The 17,412-nt window shown below is 39.3% G+C and overlaps 1 protein-coding gene across 1 annotated transcript in view; it reads right to left on the bottom strand.

Annotated features, from left to right (window-relative positions):
• The window catches only part of LOC139473700 (SAM and SH3 domain-containing protein 1-like), a 117,116-nt gene that overhangs the window by 57,990 nt on the left and 41,714 nt on the right, over nt 1-17,412 (bottom strand). The gene's annotated exons all lie outside the window — the stretch shown is intronic.

Raw genomic sequence — 17,412 nt, 5'->3', positions numbered from 1 at the left:
CTGTCGTCTTATACTTTCAAAAGACTTCAGTGAGCTTCAAATACATGGTGATACTTCAGGTTATAACCAAACATCCATAATTAAGATATATACACTTTGTCCTCACTGAAGTATCATACTAGGTGTATGATCAATTGTTGCACAGTTTAGAGTGCCCTTGCAGGTGCTTGTTTTTTCAACATTTCACATAATCTATGAGACTATACAATTGGTTTTATTTAACAGAAGTATGTTCAAGTGAGCTTGTTGCACTGTTTAGAGTACTCTTGCAGGTGCTTGTTTTTCAATGTTTGATATGAATCTATGTGACTAGACGACTGGTCATATTTGACAAGACTATGCAACAGTAAGGTTCATACACTGGCGAGGTCCCTAGCAGGTGCTTGTTTATTGTCTTATCTTTCTCACCTTCAACACACAACATGGTGTTGACTTGTGAGGTTACAGTGATACCCGACTGATTTGTTTCTACAATCTGCTTACGAAGAAGTCGACAACTCTTCAGAAGCATGGATGTTGAATTATCCGGCATGTATGTAGGAGGCTGTCAGATAACGAGATAACTGTGGCGCTCATGTTTGTCTACACTCAGTGTTAGAGGCGGGATGTTGATGTTACACAAGCCTCACACTGAGACGGTGATGAGCAATGGACAGGTGAGGTGCCAGTAACGAGACTACTGTTTCACTTGTCATGGATGTGTCTCCTTTGTGAACCATTACATGATACCTAAAACGTTGCTTGTCCGAGAACGCCAAGATTTACATGTGGTACGAAAATAATATTCATCCATTGTTTGGAAAAGGTGAAGATGATACTTCTTATCTTGTTAATTGTTGCCTATCAGTGCAACCCAGACATGATCGAGAGATTCTGACAGAGACAGTGTACTCCTGTCATCATGATGTCCTGGAACAAGGAATGCAAACTGGACTGCATCAGATTTTCATTACATTTATCATTTTACATTTATCATAAAAACATAAACATGATGCTTTTAAATATTTTCTCATTTCTTTTTCTTTCTTTTTTTCTTCTTTTTTTACCTGTAAAACCATACACTGCTCTGAACATAAAAAATGTCCATTATAATAATGTCAACTTAATCAATAGCTTCCACAAAGGAATGTCCTAACAAGTCGTGTCCTGGCAATAGTCCACAAAGGTTTCCAATGATCAGAACATGATGACTACAAAAGTGTCCAAGCACCACTCTGTACTGGGTACACTACCTATCCAGTCGATGTGACACACCCACTAGTTCCCATGATGCTTCACTGGATCAGCATCCACTATCAATAGTGATAATATTGACTCATACCCTAATATCTTGTCAAACAGAGACTACGTGCCTTGTCACAGTGTGTACATCAATGTATGTGCAATGACGGGTCAGGGGGTAGTGTTGGGTGGGGAGTCGGGCACAACACAGGGGCTCATCCAACTTGTCTTATTTGAAAGTCACGAGGCTAAAGCTGCTGACTGACATTTAGACCCAGAAATAAAGTTATTATTTAATACTATATATCTAAAAAAATTATAATGATTATTATCAAAATGGAGCCCAGACAAATCCTTAATTTCAGCCTAGAGCTGAGGCAATCTAGACTTGCCAAATCATTCTAGACTTGAGTTGGATTGCTTTTTTTTTCTCAAGGGTCAGCACTGACATATCTGCATTAAAAACCTTTACTATCATTTTTATATCTCTTTAACTCAGACCTACACAGACATATTGAATTCAACAGTACTTAGGAATACCTATGTCAATGCCTCTTTGTCGATGCACGAGGGTGAAGGAGACATCAAATGGCATATTTTTTCAAGTTCTAGTCCTTCTCAAGCAAAACCACTTTGGCCAATACAAGAATCAGATATGGCAGTGCCAACACTAAGTGCTTCTTCTTCAACCACTTTACAAACTCCACACTGCATGAACATGAAGAACCGAATGACCATCTTACACACTCAGATGACATCAAAATGGCCGAGTTGCTAGTGTCTACCTTGCTCCATGTATCTCCAGTCTTCTTGCATTTTTAATGAGAAAGAGATACCATTTGTACAATGACATTTAAGTCTTGAGAAAAGCATTGGTTCACCTGGCAGTGAACTATGAGAAGTACCTACATCATTGGAGCACCACACAGAGTGGTTGATGATGAGCTGTGAACTAATGTTACATTAGGGAAGAGAAGTTATGGATGTCAACGTCTCTATATGATTAAACGTAACATTTCAGAGTATATGATTACTCCTTCATATACCCCTTCATTCAGAGAGCATATATATGTACATGTGAGAACAACAAAAGTACTAAGATAACAAAGGTGGAAACTTTAAAGGGAAACCAACAGATAATTGCTGCTGATAGGTGATTAGCAAAAGACAATGGAAGCCAACACTTTGCAGTAATTAATGCTGATGGTTATGGACAACTGTATTTCCTCATAATAAAGAAATTCTTTTCCTTAAGTGTATCACTTCTAAATGCCACTCAAAGACTTTATGTTCCATAGTCTGGACAAAGGCTATGATTTGGGTCATTTCAAACATAGTCACAAACATGTTACTGATGAGAAGTATATCAAACACATTAGTTTATAAATCAATACAGTGTATGGGAACCTTGGAGTGGTGGAACCAAAGTGACATGAAGCCTGTATGGCCAACAGGCCAGCTGGCCTGGATCACTAGGGCATGACCTGTAGCAAGCTGATGGCATTGATTACATACCTTGATAATACATTTTACCTGTGAGCTGAACAGGAGATATTGACAGTGTATAAAGTGATCACTGAGTCAATATTACCAGGACATGACAGCAAACAGTTGACGATGACAATGAAAGCTTTGGCAGTCAAACCTCAGCAGGCCACAACGAGAAGAAGGCACAAACGGCCACAAGGTCATCGTGCCATGGTAGGACTTGCACAAGTCTCTAAGGCAATGATTATAACCTTAAATCATAATTCAAAGATTATATAAAAAATAGGAACCAACTGTTTCTATAAATGTGTTCTGTCCACTTATCTAGACTTGCCTATTATTAGGATAGAATTACTATACATTCATGGACTTATCATACAGTAGAGACTTGGAGCAAGGCTAGGCTATGATATGTCCTCAGCATTCTGGGCAAAGTTTTGTTTTTGTTTTGTTTGTCAGTTGTTTTACACCACACTCAGCAATATTCCATCTATATGACGGTGGTCTGTAAATAATCAAGTCTGGACCAGACAATCCTGTGACTGACATCATGAGCATCGATCCATGTAATTGGGACTGATGACATGCATGAACCAAGTCGTCGAGTCTGACCACCCGATCCCGTTGGTCGCCTCTTACGACAAGCATAGTCGCCGTTATGGCAAGCTTGGGTTGCTGAAGACCTATTCTACCCCAGATCTTCACAGGTCTCTGGGCAAGGTTATCACAATTATCATAGGTACAAAGATATATTGAAACTGACCCATACATAGGCCAGGCATATGAAAATATGTGACGTCTTGTCTCTCAACAAGTGGCTTTGTGTTGAACTTTGGGTGCTACTGTGTACACTTTTCGCACAACATTTACAAATAGCACACGTCAAAACCCTTCCTTCAGGCTGTGATAAAAAACATTCCTTCACATCTGACAACAGAAAGATATAAAACAAATTTACTTGGCATCATCATAAGCTACCACGATCAAATGTTCCTTTTTCATGTTTGAGTTTTCCATAATTTTCTTTATATCCTACACTATAAACATAAATTGTATCATTTAATGGTACTGCTCTGACTAAGTAATTAACTTCTTTCGTTATTCTCCTCAGTATGCCATACCTACCGTAAGTCATATCAAGAACAGCAATACAGCCATATGGCAGCTTAATTATTTGTTAATTAACCTGTCAAAGAGCCTAAGTATGGGTACCCATAAAACCAGGAATAAATGTCACCCGGAATCAATCAGTTATACATAAAATAACCCTAGTTAATTCTCTTTGATACAAGAAAACATCTCTATCCTCCCTAAAGATCTGTGCAGCGTCAGCTATCACTTTCCCCACATGATTTACATAGCAAGTAGAATTGGTGTATCCAAGACCGCCTGGCATGTTGATTCAACATTCTACATTTACGCTACTTCGTTATTAGGGGTAATGCCTTCATAAATGTACTGCAACCATATGGTCTATCTGATGTAAGAGTAAACCTAGTGCCTGTATGAACCAGAGAATCTTCACTGTAGCATCATGGTGGGCCTGCCTATGGAAGCGAGTATATAACCACAGGGATACGTTGCTGTACAAAAACAAGCGGAAGATGACAAATCCACAGAAATACACACTTATTGTCATGACATCAGTCCGATTGCTCAATCATCTGTCAGACTGTATTGTCAGGACGAAATTATGATGGATTGTGGTAATAATCATAATAAGGCAGGCCGATGAAATAGAGTTTTGTACTCCAATACCCCTTCTGTTATATATAAGATATTCCCTACTTGTTATATATAAGATATTCCCTACTTGTGTTACATATAAGATTTTTCCTACCTGTTATATATAAGATATTCCGCACCTGTTATACATAAGATATTCCCTACCTGTGTTATATATCTGTCCCTACCTCTGCAACTGCTAAACCTGTCTTAACATTAAAAAACTCAGAAAGGTTAAACTATTGACCAATCCAGTTTACAATAGATACAATAATCTTTAAATTACTGGTATTCTGAGGCTGTAAGTAACTTCTCTGAGGTGTTCCTACAGTAGTTGTGAGCCTTAGTCCTACAGACAGCAGTAGTAACTCTGACAGCAACTTCTAATCTGATGTATTGCCAACAGAGCCCTTTCGTAGACCCGTATAAAAGGGTGCCACAATAATCCTTTACTGGCTCTTATCAATACAGTGCCGGTACTAGACTTGCCAAAGTCTTTAAGGCAATAATTATTAGCTTAAATCAATTTCTAGATTATGTAAATAATAAGAAAAAGTTGTCACAATAAGAGGCTGGAGTCCTTAGATATACTGCCCACATATCTAGACTTGCCTATTATAAGGATAGAATTACCCCCCACCCATGAACCTATCATTCAGTACAGCCTTGGAGTAAGGCTATGCTGGTACAGACCCTAGGCTATATCTACATGGACCCACTAACTGACAAGTCAGTCTTAAGCTGAAGCATCTCAATCTCTTTACTCCAATTGATTCTTGAAATGAGGGGGTGGGGGGTTTGACTAGGGGGAGGGTCATGTGTCTGGGGGAGCAGAAGGAATTGGGAGCACATGATTAATTCAGGTTGCTGGTCCTGATCCCCTCCCAGACCATCCATTTCCTTCAAGATGCAGTTAGAGCAGTCTTATGCTCCAAGATGCTGGCAACTCAACCAGTCCACAACTCACACAAGTGATTAATGATCATTATTACCGTTTCCCGTTTAAGCTGTGACAAATCGCTTAGAATGCTGTCTTTATCTTTCTTGGTTAATTTTTTAATGACTGAAATTTATTCATGTAACTTTTCTCTCTGGTACACATGGCATAAAAGAAAGATGAATTTGACATCTTGCTTCAGCCATCGGAGGGTGCAAGAGGTCAAGAAGTTTGCAATATGTTTTGCAAATTTTTAGTCGCTATCTCATGCTTAATTATCCTTCTTGGAAACAGATTAATTGATTAATGAACCACAATTCCAAACATAAGTTTGTATTTGCACAAGCTGATCATCTAATGAGATATTGACACATATAACAAGAGAGTCTCTCTCCCAACAGCGCTTGGTTTAGCCCACACTACCAGTTGCATATACACATGAAGATCCGGGTAGAGAATAAGTCTTCAGCAACCCATGCTTGTTGAAAGGAGGTGATTAAGGGGATTGGGTGGTCAGGCTCCCTGACTTCGTTGATGCATGTCATCGTATCCTTATTGCATAGATTCATGCTCACCGCCATCATATTGCTGGAATATTGCTGAGTGTCAAATAAACTACCCATGCAGCTACCCTAACACTCATTCAATTTAAAGGGAACAGGTTAATTTTCTATTACCCTTGTCCAGTGACCTTGACAAATGACCTTTCCCGCCCACGCTTCTGCCTACAGGTAGTCTTTGCTGCATGCCTACAGCAGCACAGACATACTATAGAGCTGATACCTAATCTGACACCTGATAACCTGCTATTGTTCTGACTGATTGTCTCACAGATCCCTCCTCAGTGTGAGGTCTGGACCCATGGGGGTACCAAATGAAAGTCAGGGGGATACGCCCCTTTATAGTCGTGAAGTCCTTTCATCAGATATTAATCACTTCATTTGGACAGATGGATCATGTTACATTTTGGCATGATTGTGCATTTGTTATTTTTGACTGATTATTCAAAGGGTGGACACTTCTCACTTGATAGGCTTAAATCCTTCTATGATACAAATCAAACATGTCAACAAGAATCAATGAATAAATATTTGAGTGTTCCAATACAAATACGCAGGACAGATTAATGTCTTTACAACACTATATTTAGGTAAGTTGTACTTATACATGTAACATGACTAGCTTTTCCTGACAGAGGGGACATATATGTTGACAGTCTGTGTCAAAACCTTTTGAATCTACTATCCCGAACCTGTCACTTGACATCATTTTCAATAGATCTTAGCGTTAATGTGTGGACTAACATTAGCATAGATTACTAGACTGAAACATGGGCTTTTGGACAAGTGGCTAAAATCACAAACTGTTTTGGAGACTGTACACGGGTAGGCCTTAAGTTCCTTTGAACATTTATCAATCTCTGTGGACTGAGCAAGCACCTGCTATGTTGAAGATGTTCCCTATACAGTGAACAACAGCTGCAATCAATTGTTGTGGGCCAAGCAAGCATCTGCTCTGCTAATGATAAATAACTGTCACATTTCTGTCTTGTGACCTAAGGTTTCATCCCTTATCCAATCACTCCAGAAGCAGGTTCAAAATAGAAACCCTTATTTTCCATCCCTTTCATGCAATATTTCCCAATTTTAAAAATGATTATCCAAATGGAAATATTTTGTCTTAAATCTGACTTCAACACTGAGGATCAGAATCTGCTTTGATGTTTTGGTCTTGAGATCAGTTAAAAGAAAACCTGTGACATATCAAACCATGACTTCCTCCATGCTGTGCCATGTCACACAAGAACTGGCCACATTGTTCCTGCTGTCTTCACATCACTGGGGGTATTCTAACTCTACTGACCCCCCAAAGTTCCCCCTTTCAAAGCATTGAGTCAACAAATCTGCCCTGGCTCACTCTAACCCTATCACTTCACAAGCCCACACTGAACATTCCGCAAATGTGCTAAGTGAAACAAATCACCCCATACTGTCATTCAAGCTGTAAAATGCACATTTCACAGATTCTCCCCAGGAAATGGGATGCACAGCACTTGGATGAAATGTCTGCAATGTTAACTATATGTGTAGAAAAGCATGTATTACGTGGCTATATGCCTCAAATCTATCACTGTCTTAGTTCCAGTGGGATCTATACAGGAATAAACTTGGACAAAAAGAATTTGTTCAATCCATTTAACCAGTGATGTTACAATCCTCAACTTGGCTAAGGGCACATGAACTTTGAACAATTATATGCAAATTTGCTAAATCAACTGAAATTGGTATTGTGTTCTAATTCAACACGAACAGGCATCCTATCTTGTAGGCATGACATCCGGAATATTAAGCAATTTGATTCACAGGGCAATTAGGTATTCACTGGTCTGATGCTGATATCCTTACAACAAGACAATGCCATCGGGAAGACAGAAGTGAACTGAATCGGGCTGGCAAGGACTTTCTAAATTTGACATGTTGACAGCTGGGGGCTATTCCGCTTCTGGCTACTGGGGACCAAGATTAGGTTTGGTCCACGAGTCCTTTCACCGCTAACCTCTCCACATATCCCTCAGTGCTTCCTTCTCACACTCTACACACGTTTATTTGCCTGGAAGGAAAACATTTTTCAGGAGAGGAAAACAGATCTTTTTGTAATTCCTCATCTGAGCGTCTAACAAGTGGCACATTTGGTAAGCGTGAGACCAACTCGTCCACGAAAACATCACTCCTTGCATGTGTTATCTGGTGCAACTGATCAACAGGGCAGTACTCTCACACAAGCTAACAAAAAACTCTTCGAGTGCAGAATTGAAAATCTGCAAATACTTATTTGTTGTGAGGCAATCTACAACTACCTTGGCACTTTAATAGCTCCATAGAAATGGAAGTTTAAATATATTCTTGCCCATTTACTCCAAGATGAGACTCTTATTTGTCGCTTTTGACTTGTTGAAGACTTTTTCCGGAAGGTGTAGCAATATTATCTTTAAAGGCCAACAACTGACAACATTTCAAGCACACTGGTCCCTTGTATGTGGAGATACTTACACCTTTCCATCTAATATACACTGTTATTCTTTATCACATGTATAAAGTCAAAATTGCAAAGGGCTTGAACTTCTAAATATGGTACTGTCAAACGTAGTATTAACTTATGGTTAGAACCACAAAGCAAGAAGTCAAAACCATTACACTTTACGACAGCAGCTTACATGGTTCACGAAGTTCACGACAGTAACAGAATGTGGGTTTCTATGGGTGTGATTTGGTGGTGGGCATGGTTCACAGGTCATTTGTTATCAGGGGGACATTCAAGGAGGACATTCACGGGGGACATAAGAAGTGCAACGCACCCTCCTCCGTCACCGACCCCCATTGACCTGCTCTGCCCTGTAGGATGCCACTTGGCCCTTTAATAATGAAACCAATTCTGTCGGCATTGGCCCTGGTGTAAACAACCCACCTTGTATCACCTGTCTCATTAAGACAGATCAAAGAAGTGACCCAGGTGACAATCTGTCCGTGTTTATTTGTGTATACAGTTATCTGTGCACTTAAAGATCATCATAACACAAGATTATTGGCTGCCCATCAGATCACAAGAGGACAATAGCTTTTTGTAATGGATGCCCAAGCTCCCAGGTGACCATGTGAATGGTCTTGAATGAGGGAAGGGCGACAATCTCCCACAGCTGATCAACCTCCGACAAAGTAGTTCACACACCTTAACAATAATGTTGATGTCATTTGGACTGAATACACAGAACAATTAACTGTTGTTTGAGAATAGGTTACTGCTGCCTCCTTGCACATCAGCACGTTAAGGGTGTAATATTATTTCTCTACACAAAACCACACATTCTCAGAGTGCATGTGCCGCGTTAACCTAATTAATTGGGTTCATTCTTTGTACTGGTATAAACAAATTGTCTTTGAGGATAAACAGCAGGGCTTTGCTAATCTTTTCTTATGCTATGTAATTAGGAAACTCAACATGCTGGGTGGTACTTATTTGCAGGCATTTTTATTCCTTTAAATAGTAAATGGTATGTCTCCTGTATGTTCTTACAGGCTGGAGAATGGCTGGAAAAGAAGATAGCATGCGACAACAGAAGACACTTCCCGCCACCTCAAAATGTTTAATTTCTAAACAAATATTGGTCTGCCCTTGCTGGTTTACTTCACATGGTGCCAATAAAAAGTTGACAGATTTGATCAGGTTTCAAAGAGTTTGTTTAGTTGTGTTACAAAGTAATCTGGTAAGTCTATACAGACATGGTCTGGGCATAGATGGGGGGAGCCTGGGGTACCAGAGTGTCACAACAATGTCATTAAACATGTGGACAATACTGATAACGCCTTCCACAGACTCTTTTCATGAAACGAGAGAACCTGTGAAGACTTATTCCACATGAGTTCAACAGTAATCCCAAGGACTTACAAAAATCCTTTTAAAGGTTATGTCAATCTGTTGGTATTACTTCAAAAAAAATTATTTATTCACTCTTGACATGCTCAAAACAAAATCGCAGAAAAAGAGTATCCACGTTTGAACCCATTTTCAATTTCACAAGACTTGCAGGGTGTAAGAATCATGTTGCAGATATCATTTAAGTTGTCATTCTGCATATGCCATTCATGAATGTAGGGAAACAGAATTGATTTTATGATTCCAATGCATTATTTTGGTATAGGTACCAGTACCCTGATCAGACAAGTGCTTGACAAAGGTACAAGCATCTGAACTGAAATGTTGCAGTGGAAGAACACAGGTGATGACATCTACGAGTCAACACTACCTCTTAAAGACATAATATAGGGAGATATATCACTGTACAGAACAGAATAATTCCATACACACATTGCTTGGTATCTTGAATCCCTGTTCTGAAAAGGCATAATCTGTTACAAGATTTATCTCTGACGTGTTGACAAAAAGAACCGGTCTTGTAGACAATGTTTAGATATGACGTTAATCTTTAATACAACCAGTGTGTGTTATCAATATTGTATTTACACTAAGTATAGACTGCCAGTCACCCTATGGTATATACAAACCTTTATGTATCATGAATGAAAATAATATGTAATAGTAATACCCCTATGAATAATGTATATAATATGCATATCCATACCTTTCATGAAGTAAGACGAGTTCTATGGATGAACAACTTCTTTATTACAAGTGATGCTTGATAAAGGTGTTAGGATCTACACCCAAACGTTGCACTAATTGTAATAAAGAAGTTGTTCATCCATAGAACTCGTCTTACTTCATCACACCAACTTCTAAATGCCATTTAAAGAAGTTATACCTCTCATGTCTATAGTTATATTTATTCCCATATGTAAACACTTTGTACCCTGCCCTATGAGGGTGTTCTGTATAATTAAAATTCTTGACTCTTGATTACTCTGTTTGGGGTCATTATATTCCATTTGTGTGTAATCCAGCAAGATCAAATGAAATCAAATAACAAACTACCAACATGTACAAATGATGTCCCATAGCACTTGGTAGGAAGTCGCTATCTACTTGGCGGGGAGACATGCCTACTGAAACACTCCCTTTAGACTAAAATCTAGTCTCTGAAATGAACATATCGTACATAAAAACAGTTGTTCAGTTATCTTAATAAAAATATAATAAAAAGGAGCCCAGTGACTCTCTTCATTTTCAGATACTGCAGTGATCTAGACTTGCCAAACATTATAGACTTGCATGGGCTGTATTTGATATATATTTGTATCAGGGTCTGTAAGACAGACTACACTCCCTTGTCTCTGGGAGACTGGTAAACTGCTACTGTGCTGGGCAAACAGTGCGAAGGAACCTCTGAGAAGATAATTCCCCACTAGTAGAAAGAGGAACATTTACATTATTGTGGATAAAAAAAGGATTACAATGTCAGTTTGAACAAGGAAAATCAAACAAATCTGGGTTAAGACGGTATCAGTGTTGGTGCAGATGTAATTTCTGAATGAGCTGTTATTGATATGGGATTACATGGAGTTTTGAAAGGCTTGAGTCAACACAGGCATGTACCCCATTCATGATTGTGAATTAATACTGTTGATTTAGAAAACAGTTGGATTTCCCCAACATAATTCTTCATGAGCTAAACATTTATCAAATTGACACTCAACCCAAGATGAATCATATTGTTGCTGTATCAACCATTTTTCCAACGTACATTATATTTGAACAGACATTTTTTACTCCGTGAAATATGAAAGGAAACCCTCCCACTTGCTGTGTGCATGTACATGATCAAATATGAGCTTTAGATACTCCTGACAAACAGCTTGACCTGCCTACATCAAAGACAGGTGAGACCTGTGAAGATCGGGGGTAGAATAGGTCTTGTCGCAAGAGGCGGCTAAAGGGATCGGGTGGTCAAGCTCGCTGACTTGGTTGATGCATGTAATCCATCCCAATTGCGTGGACCGATGCTCATGATATTAATCACTGGATTATCTGGTCAAGACTCGATCATTTACAGACCGCCGTCATATACCGGAAGCTTGAATATTGCTGAGTGTGACGTTAAACAACAAACAAAGACAGGTGAATATCTACACCTTTCCAGGTAACACACAAAGGGTGTGGTCGCCTGTGTGACATACTGTCTCCTGGGAGACAACTTGTGTGATCCAAGAGCAGGCTATCTCTGGATCTGATTTTAAGTCCTTTTCCAACATTTTACAATGTCTGTGTTGAATGTCCTATTTAAGTATTTTAGAACAAATGGGACCAAGTTTTTACAACATTTTTTTCCAAACTGATATATTTTAGCTCTATACCTGCTTACATAAAAAACAGGGGAATATCTACACCTAACCATGTAACAGAGGGTGTGGTCGTCTGTGTGACATACTGTCTCCTGGGATTATGCAGACATCTTTATTAATGATCACATTCCTGTTCCTTTCCTTCCCAGTCCATGTACATTTATCAGATGTCAGATTCGGAAAAATACTTCCCTTCCCTAATAGTAAATAAATTCATTTTCTAAATATTTTCCTAGACTAACATTTAGTCTATGAAATCTATAATTACACAATATCCTTCTTGACTGTAAGGGGCGGTCGGGTAGCCTAGCGTTCGCTCGTCACGCTGAAGACCCGGGTTCGATTCCCGACATGGGTACAATGTGTGAAGCCCATTTCTGGTGTCCCCCGCGTGATATTGCTGGAATATTGCTAAAAGCGGCGTAAAACCATACTCCCTCAATACTCACTCTTAGCTTCAGACTTACGACAACATGGGGGCTTCAGCATGAGGATGAGGCAGTAGCCAGATCAATAGTCTTAATTTCTAGTGAGTCAGTGAGTGACTATTGGCTTTCTTTACACTGTCTTGTCAGCAATATGGCAGCTATCTGGAATTCTTCTTAATTGATCCTTCATTCTGTGTGCTAAGAATCCCGAGATAGTTTATCACAAACAAGATATTTTGATGACAGATGACTAAAACCTTGTTGGGAAATCCTATCATGGCTCATAGAGGAGTATGGTTGGACTAAAATCATTGAGAATACCTCACAAGTGAGGTAGACAATGATCAGTCTCAGGGATGAGGTGTAGATGTTAATTAAGGCTGTATACAGATGTTTTTTAGTTTGTTTGTTGTTTAAGCCGCATTCTGCATTATTCCAGCTATATGACAGCGGTCTGTAAAATAATCGAGTCTGGACCAGACAATCCAGTGATTGACATCATGAGCATCGATCCACGCAATTGGGATCGATGACATGTATCAACCAAGTCAGCGAGCCTGACCACCCGATCCCGTTAGTTGCCTTTCACGACAAACATAGTCGCCTTTTACGGCAAGTATGGGTTGCTGAAGACCTATTCTACCCCGGAATCTTCACGGGTCCTGTATACAGATGTGGTCAGTGGAACATTACTCCAGGACACAGATACAGCAGAAAGCTGGATGTGTGTTAGTGTGTAAGTCATTCAGGACTGCCTCCGCTCACAGCGCATATCACCAACACTCACTGCAGCAGGCACCATACAACACAACACACATGCCAGCTGGAAATGTGTGGTAGTCACGACACCCTTCATGCTACATGACAATACTACCCTTCCTACATTCACAAGCTTGAGAAATAAATCGGTTGAAACGTTCACATGACGCCACCACAGGGCATACCAAAGGGGCTCTATCCCTTTTCAGACAACCGATTCTATGCATGATGGCATTGCTCTTTCATTATTAATATACTGATGGCATTGATTTTCCAAAATAACAATTTTTACAGAATTGCAATCTGAAGTATCTATCACACTACATCTCACATTTGACATTTATGTTATATTAGAATTAATTCAGCTACTCGGCTGCAAGAAATCTAGAATCTTTAGAACATTACAAGTATCTCGGGGTGTAATAAATCTCTTCTGAGTTGAACATCTGTATTCAATCATGGTGTTATGTCTTCATCTGTTTCATCCTTGAGACGTGCATGCCATTGAGTGGGAACAGCACAGAAACTGTTAACAAACACCTGTGTTATATAGTCTGTGAGTGTGCGAAACAGTTTGTAAACATGGGCCATAAATCATTTATACCATAACCACCATGCAGACAGTAGTATTGCAGAGTCAAGATAAGGGAAGATATATACATTTACAAATAGAATCTGTTTCAGGATACTCAAAGCAACTAGGGAATATAAAACTTTGTGAAGACAGTTCCACAAAGTGATCTTAGTGCTAAGACGATCATAACTCAAATACTTTGACACTGACTTATGACAGTCTTAGTGTTAAGATGGTTTTGTGGAACGAGGCAAATGATCAATGTTGGAGCATGTGACACCTTGTTTAATACTGGAACACCTATCAATACTGGCATGTTGGTATGTTAAGAGTGTAATAAAGACTGGGTAGGTATTTAAAGGGTGTGGCCGGGTGTGGCAACCTCTTCAGATCATGATACAAGCCATACAAATAAGATGATTCATCTCATTTTTTTCCCCACAAATTTTATTAAATGACAAATATTTTGAATACCTGAGCCGTTGTTCTGCCTGAGCACCTGTAAGCTGCCCCACCTCTGTGAGGATCACCTCCACTAGAGCATGTAGGCCAGGCAGGTAACACAGTCTACTTTGTCACATCATATGTCAGGACCTAATCCACCATATGTTACGGCACTGACTTCACACAGGCCTGCAGCAGGACATGACATTGGTACAGATGTATTGTCCAGGCAGAGGAAATACTCCGCATAACCAAACATATCATTACAATGTGTCACAGTTTTAAATACAGATTTACGCCTACTCAAAATTCCTGTTTTACAGTTTACAATTTCTATCCGCACAGAGAGATGTCAAATATCCTGACATTACATTTGGAATAAATACAGAAGAATTTATCAAAAGGGAAAACAGAATGAGTGAGTGAGTATGGTTTTATGCCGCTTTAAGCAATATTCCAGCAATATCACAGCAGGGGACACCAGAAATGGGCTTCACACATGTACCCATGTCGGGAATCGAACCCGGGTCTTCGGCGTATCGAGCGAACGCCTTAACCACTAGGCTACCCGACCGCCCCGAAAACAGAATGACATAAGACATACTCATCATTCATAATCAATCTGTGAAAAATTATGTATAGTGTCATTAGATTTGTAATATTAATATTTTCTTTAAATGATTCCTTTGTGTTTACATTTATGTACTGTATTCAACATAATAAGCGACCAGGGCACTCTCAAAATTAGAATTACGGGGCTCTTATTGGAATTTGATTTTGGTGAAAGAGTTGAAAGATCATCAATTTCGTGGTTTATGCTGACAGCCTGGAATGATACATAACTAAAGTCTGTGTGTATTATACATGACAGATATATTTTCAAGAATTTAATTGCCCGTAATTAAGGGTGCATATAACACACGAGTGCGTATTATTACGAACAAATAAGTCTTGCGTACATTGATCAATCAGAAGAGTGCTAATTGGGATTGTTCACAAGCCAATATATTAGCAAATATCGCCGTGGGCACTTATGAGAGCGGGGCAATTATTACGTTGAATATGGTATGTATATTTGTATGTTTGAATCAAAATGTTTTGTCATTTAATTTTAAATACTGCATCTGTACTATAATGGAATGCTTACTGCAATAAATATTATTGCATCTTATCTTACCTTCAGTATGATATAGCTATGAAGAAGTGAAAAAAATAATATATCACACAAGTTCCACCATAAACATACTGAAGAAAGCTATTTCTAACAAGATCTCTTACATTCAATGTATCTGTACATTCAACACCTGTGCCCCGATTTATCAACATGCCAACAGATTCAATTTCAGGATACTCTAGCAATTTGAATGGATCTGTCCCAACTGAATTATCCAATGGCATGTTACGTTCCCAGCTCTCAGTCCAGTGGCCTTGCCAGTGTGTTTAAGCAATCAATCAGCTGTCAGAGGAGTCATGTCCACTTGGAGCCCTGATTACAGAGGACATTCCATCATAGTAGCTTATGTTCATAGCACCGCCAGTCCCACTACTGCCTACACATATTGAGATGTCCATCATCACCTAGTGGTCAAGTCAGACACTTGCAGGAAATGCCAGTGGTTCTCTCATTACCATTGGTACCGGGACTTAATCAGGCTGTATATATACCCTGGACACATAAGCACTCCTGCTTTATGGCCCAACTGGGAATCCCATCAACAAGAATGTTGAAGTGCGTCTCCAACAGACAGGATTTTTTATGCTGATGTCAGCAATATTTCAGCTTCATCACCACACTGACATGGAATTAACGGCAACTGATACAGCAGCGGCAGCTCGTAGATGTATCAATAACTCATCACATCAAAAATGAAATATGAATCTCTTTACAAAATAATTTTTTATATTGCTGATAGAAAAGTCAAATATTCCTCATTTGTGAAAAGGCATATTTCCTGTCAAATTCTAGCAACAACATCAGGAAACTAAATCATCCAAACTAATGGGGTGTAAAATTGCATTTTCCAAACCATGAATAGTTTCTCTAGTGAATCAATGTGGCTAACTGGCATGGAACAAAGTGTGGTACTACTTTCCTCTCTACTACCCTTAACCCAGCTCTTGATCCTGACACTAAAACCAAGACTTGACGAAGGAGGTTTCACATTGAAATGTAGGCAGTAGCGATAGAAGAGCAAAGCCTCACTGTGTGCAGTGCAGCACATAATTGGTACAACAGATCCAGTTGTTGTATGAACTAATACAACTTCACAACTGTTTGTACGCCTCTCCTTCCGAAAACCAGTTGTCCACCAAACGTGATCAACCACTCTTTGTTAGACAGGAGCCACTGTCAGGTTTATGCGCTGAATTGCACTAAGGAAACACTCTGACATTACTCTGACAAAATCTGTCCCACTGGACATTAAAGTGTAGAACAAGCTGGTTTCATCTGACAATTTGATTGAGATCCCTTTAACATGATTTTAATTACAGGCAGAATTCCATGCCTCCCTGGTCTCAGCATAATCAATTAGTTCTGTATCAAGACGTTTTCAACCCCACTGTCTTTGATCATGATTTTGTATGTCCATTGTCTTATACAAGATGTCAAAGTGCATCATCCTTCCTAAGACTTTGGATTTAACCAAGTTTGTTTCAGACAGATCCATCTCCACCAGTCAAACTTCCTTGATGAACATTTCCATGCGTCTCTCATGTAAAGATAGCTAATCTTCTTTCTCAAAGACAATCATAAGCAATTCAAATTCATTATCAATTTCATAAATGACCCATGGCAATTAAAGGCAATCAGTCCATTGGGATGGGTGAGGAAATTGCACAACAGAAGGGATAATCAAAGGCGCTTTCTGTTTGTTGGATGTGCAGGACAGGTAATTTCCGTGAGGTGTATGATTCAATCTTGCCATGGCTTGTCACCCGACCACGAATCATTTCCCTGTCACAACTGTGATGTGCACTGGAGGAACATTGTGTTAACAGATGTCATTCAAATCATCGCGAGTACACCAAGGATTTGATATC

This window comes from Haliotis cracherodii, unplaced genomic scaffold (genome assembly GCF_022045235.1).
Source record: "Haliotis cracherodii isolate W230 unplaced genomic scaffold, xgHalCrac1.p SCAF_3, whole genome shotgun sequence".
Classification (NCBI taxonomy): domain Eukaryota; kingdom Metazoa; phylum Mollusca; class Gastropoda; order Lepetellida; family Haliotidae; genus Haliotis; species Haliotis cracherodii.
The sequence above is the reverse complement of the archived record's forward strand: the minus strand, read 5'-3'. Positions and strand labels throughout refer to the sequence as shown.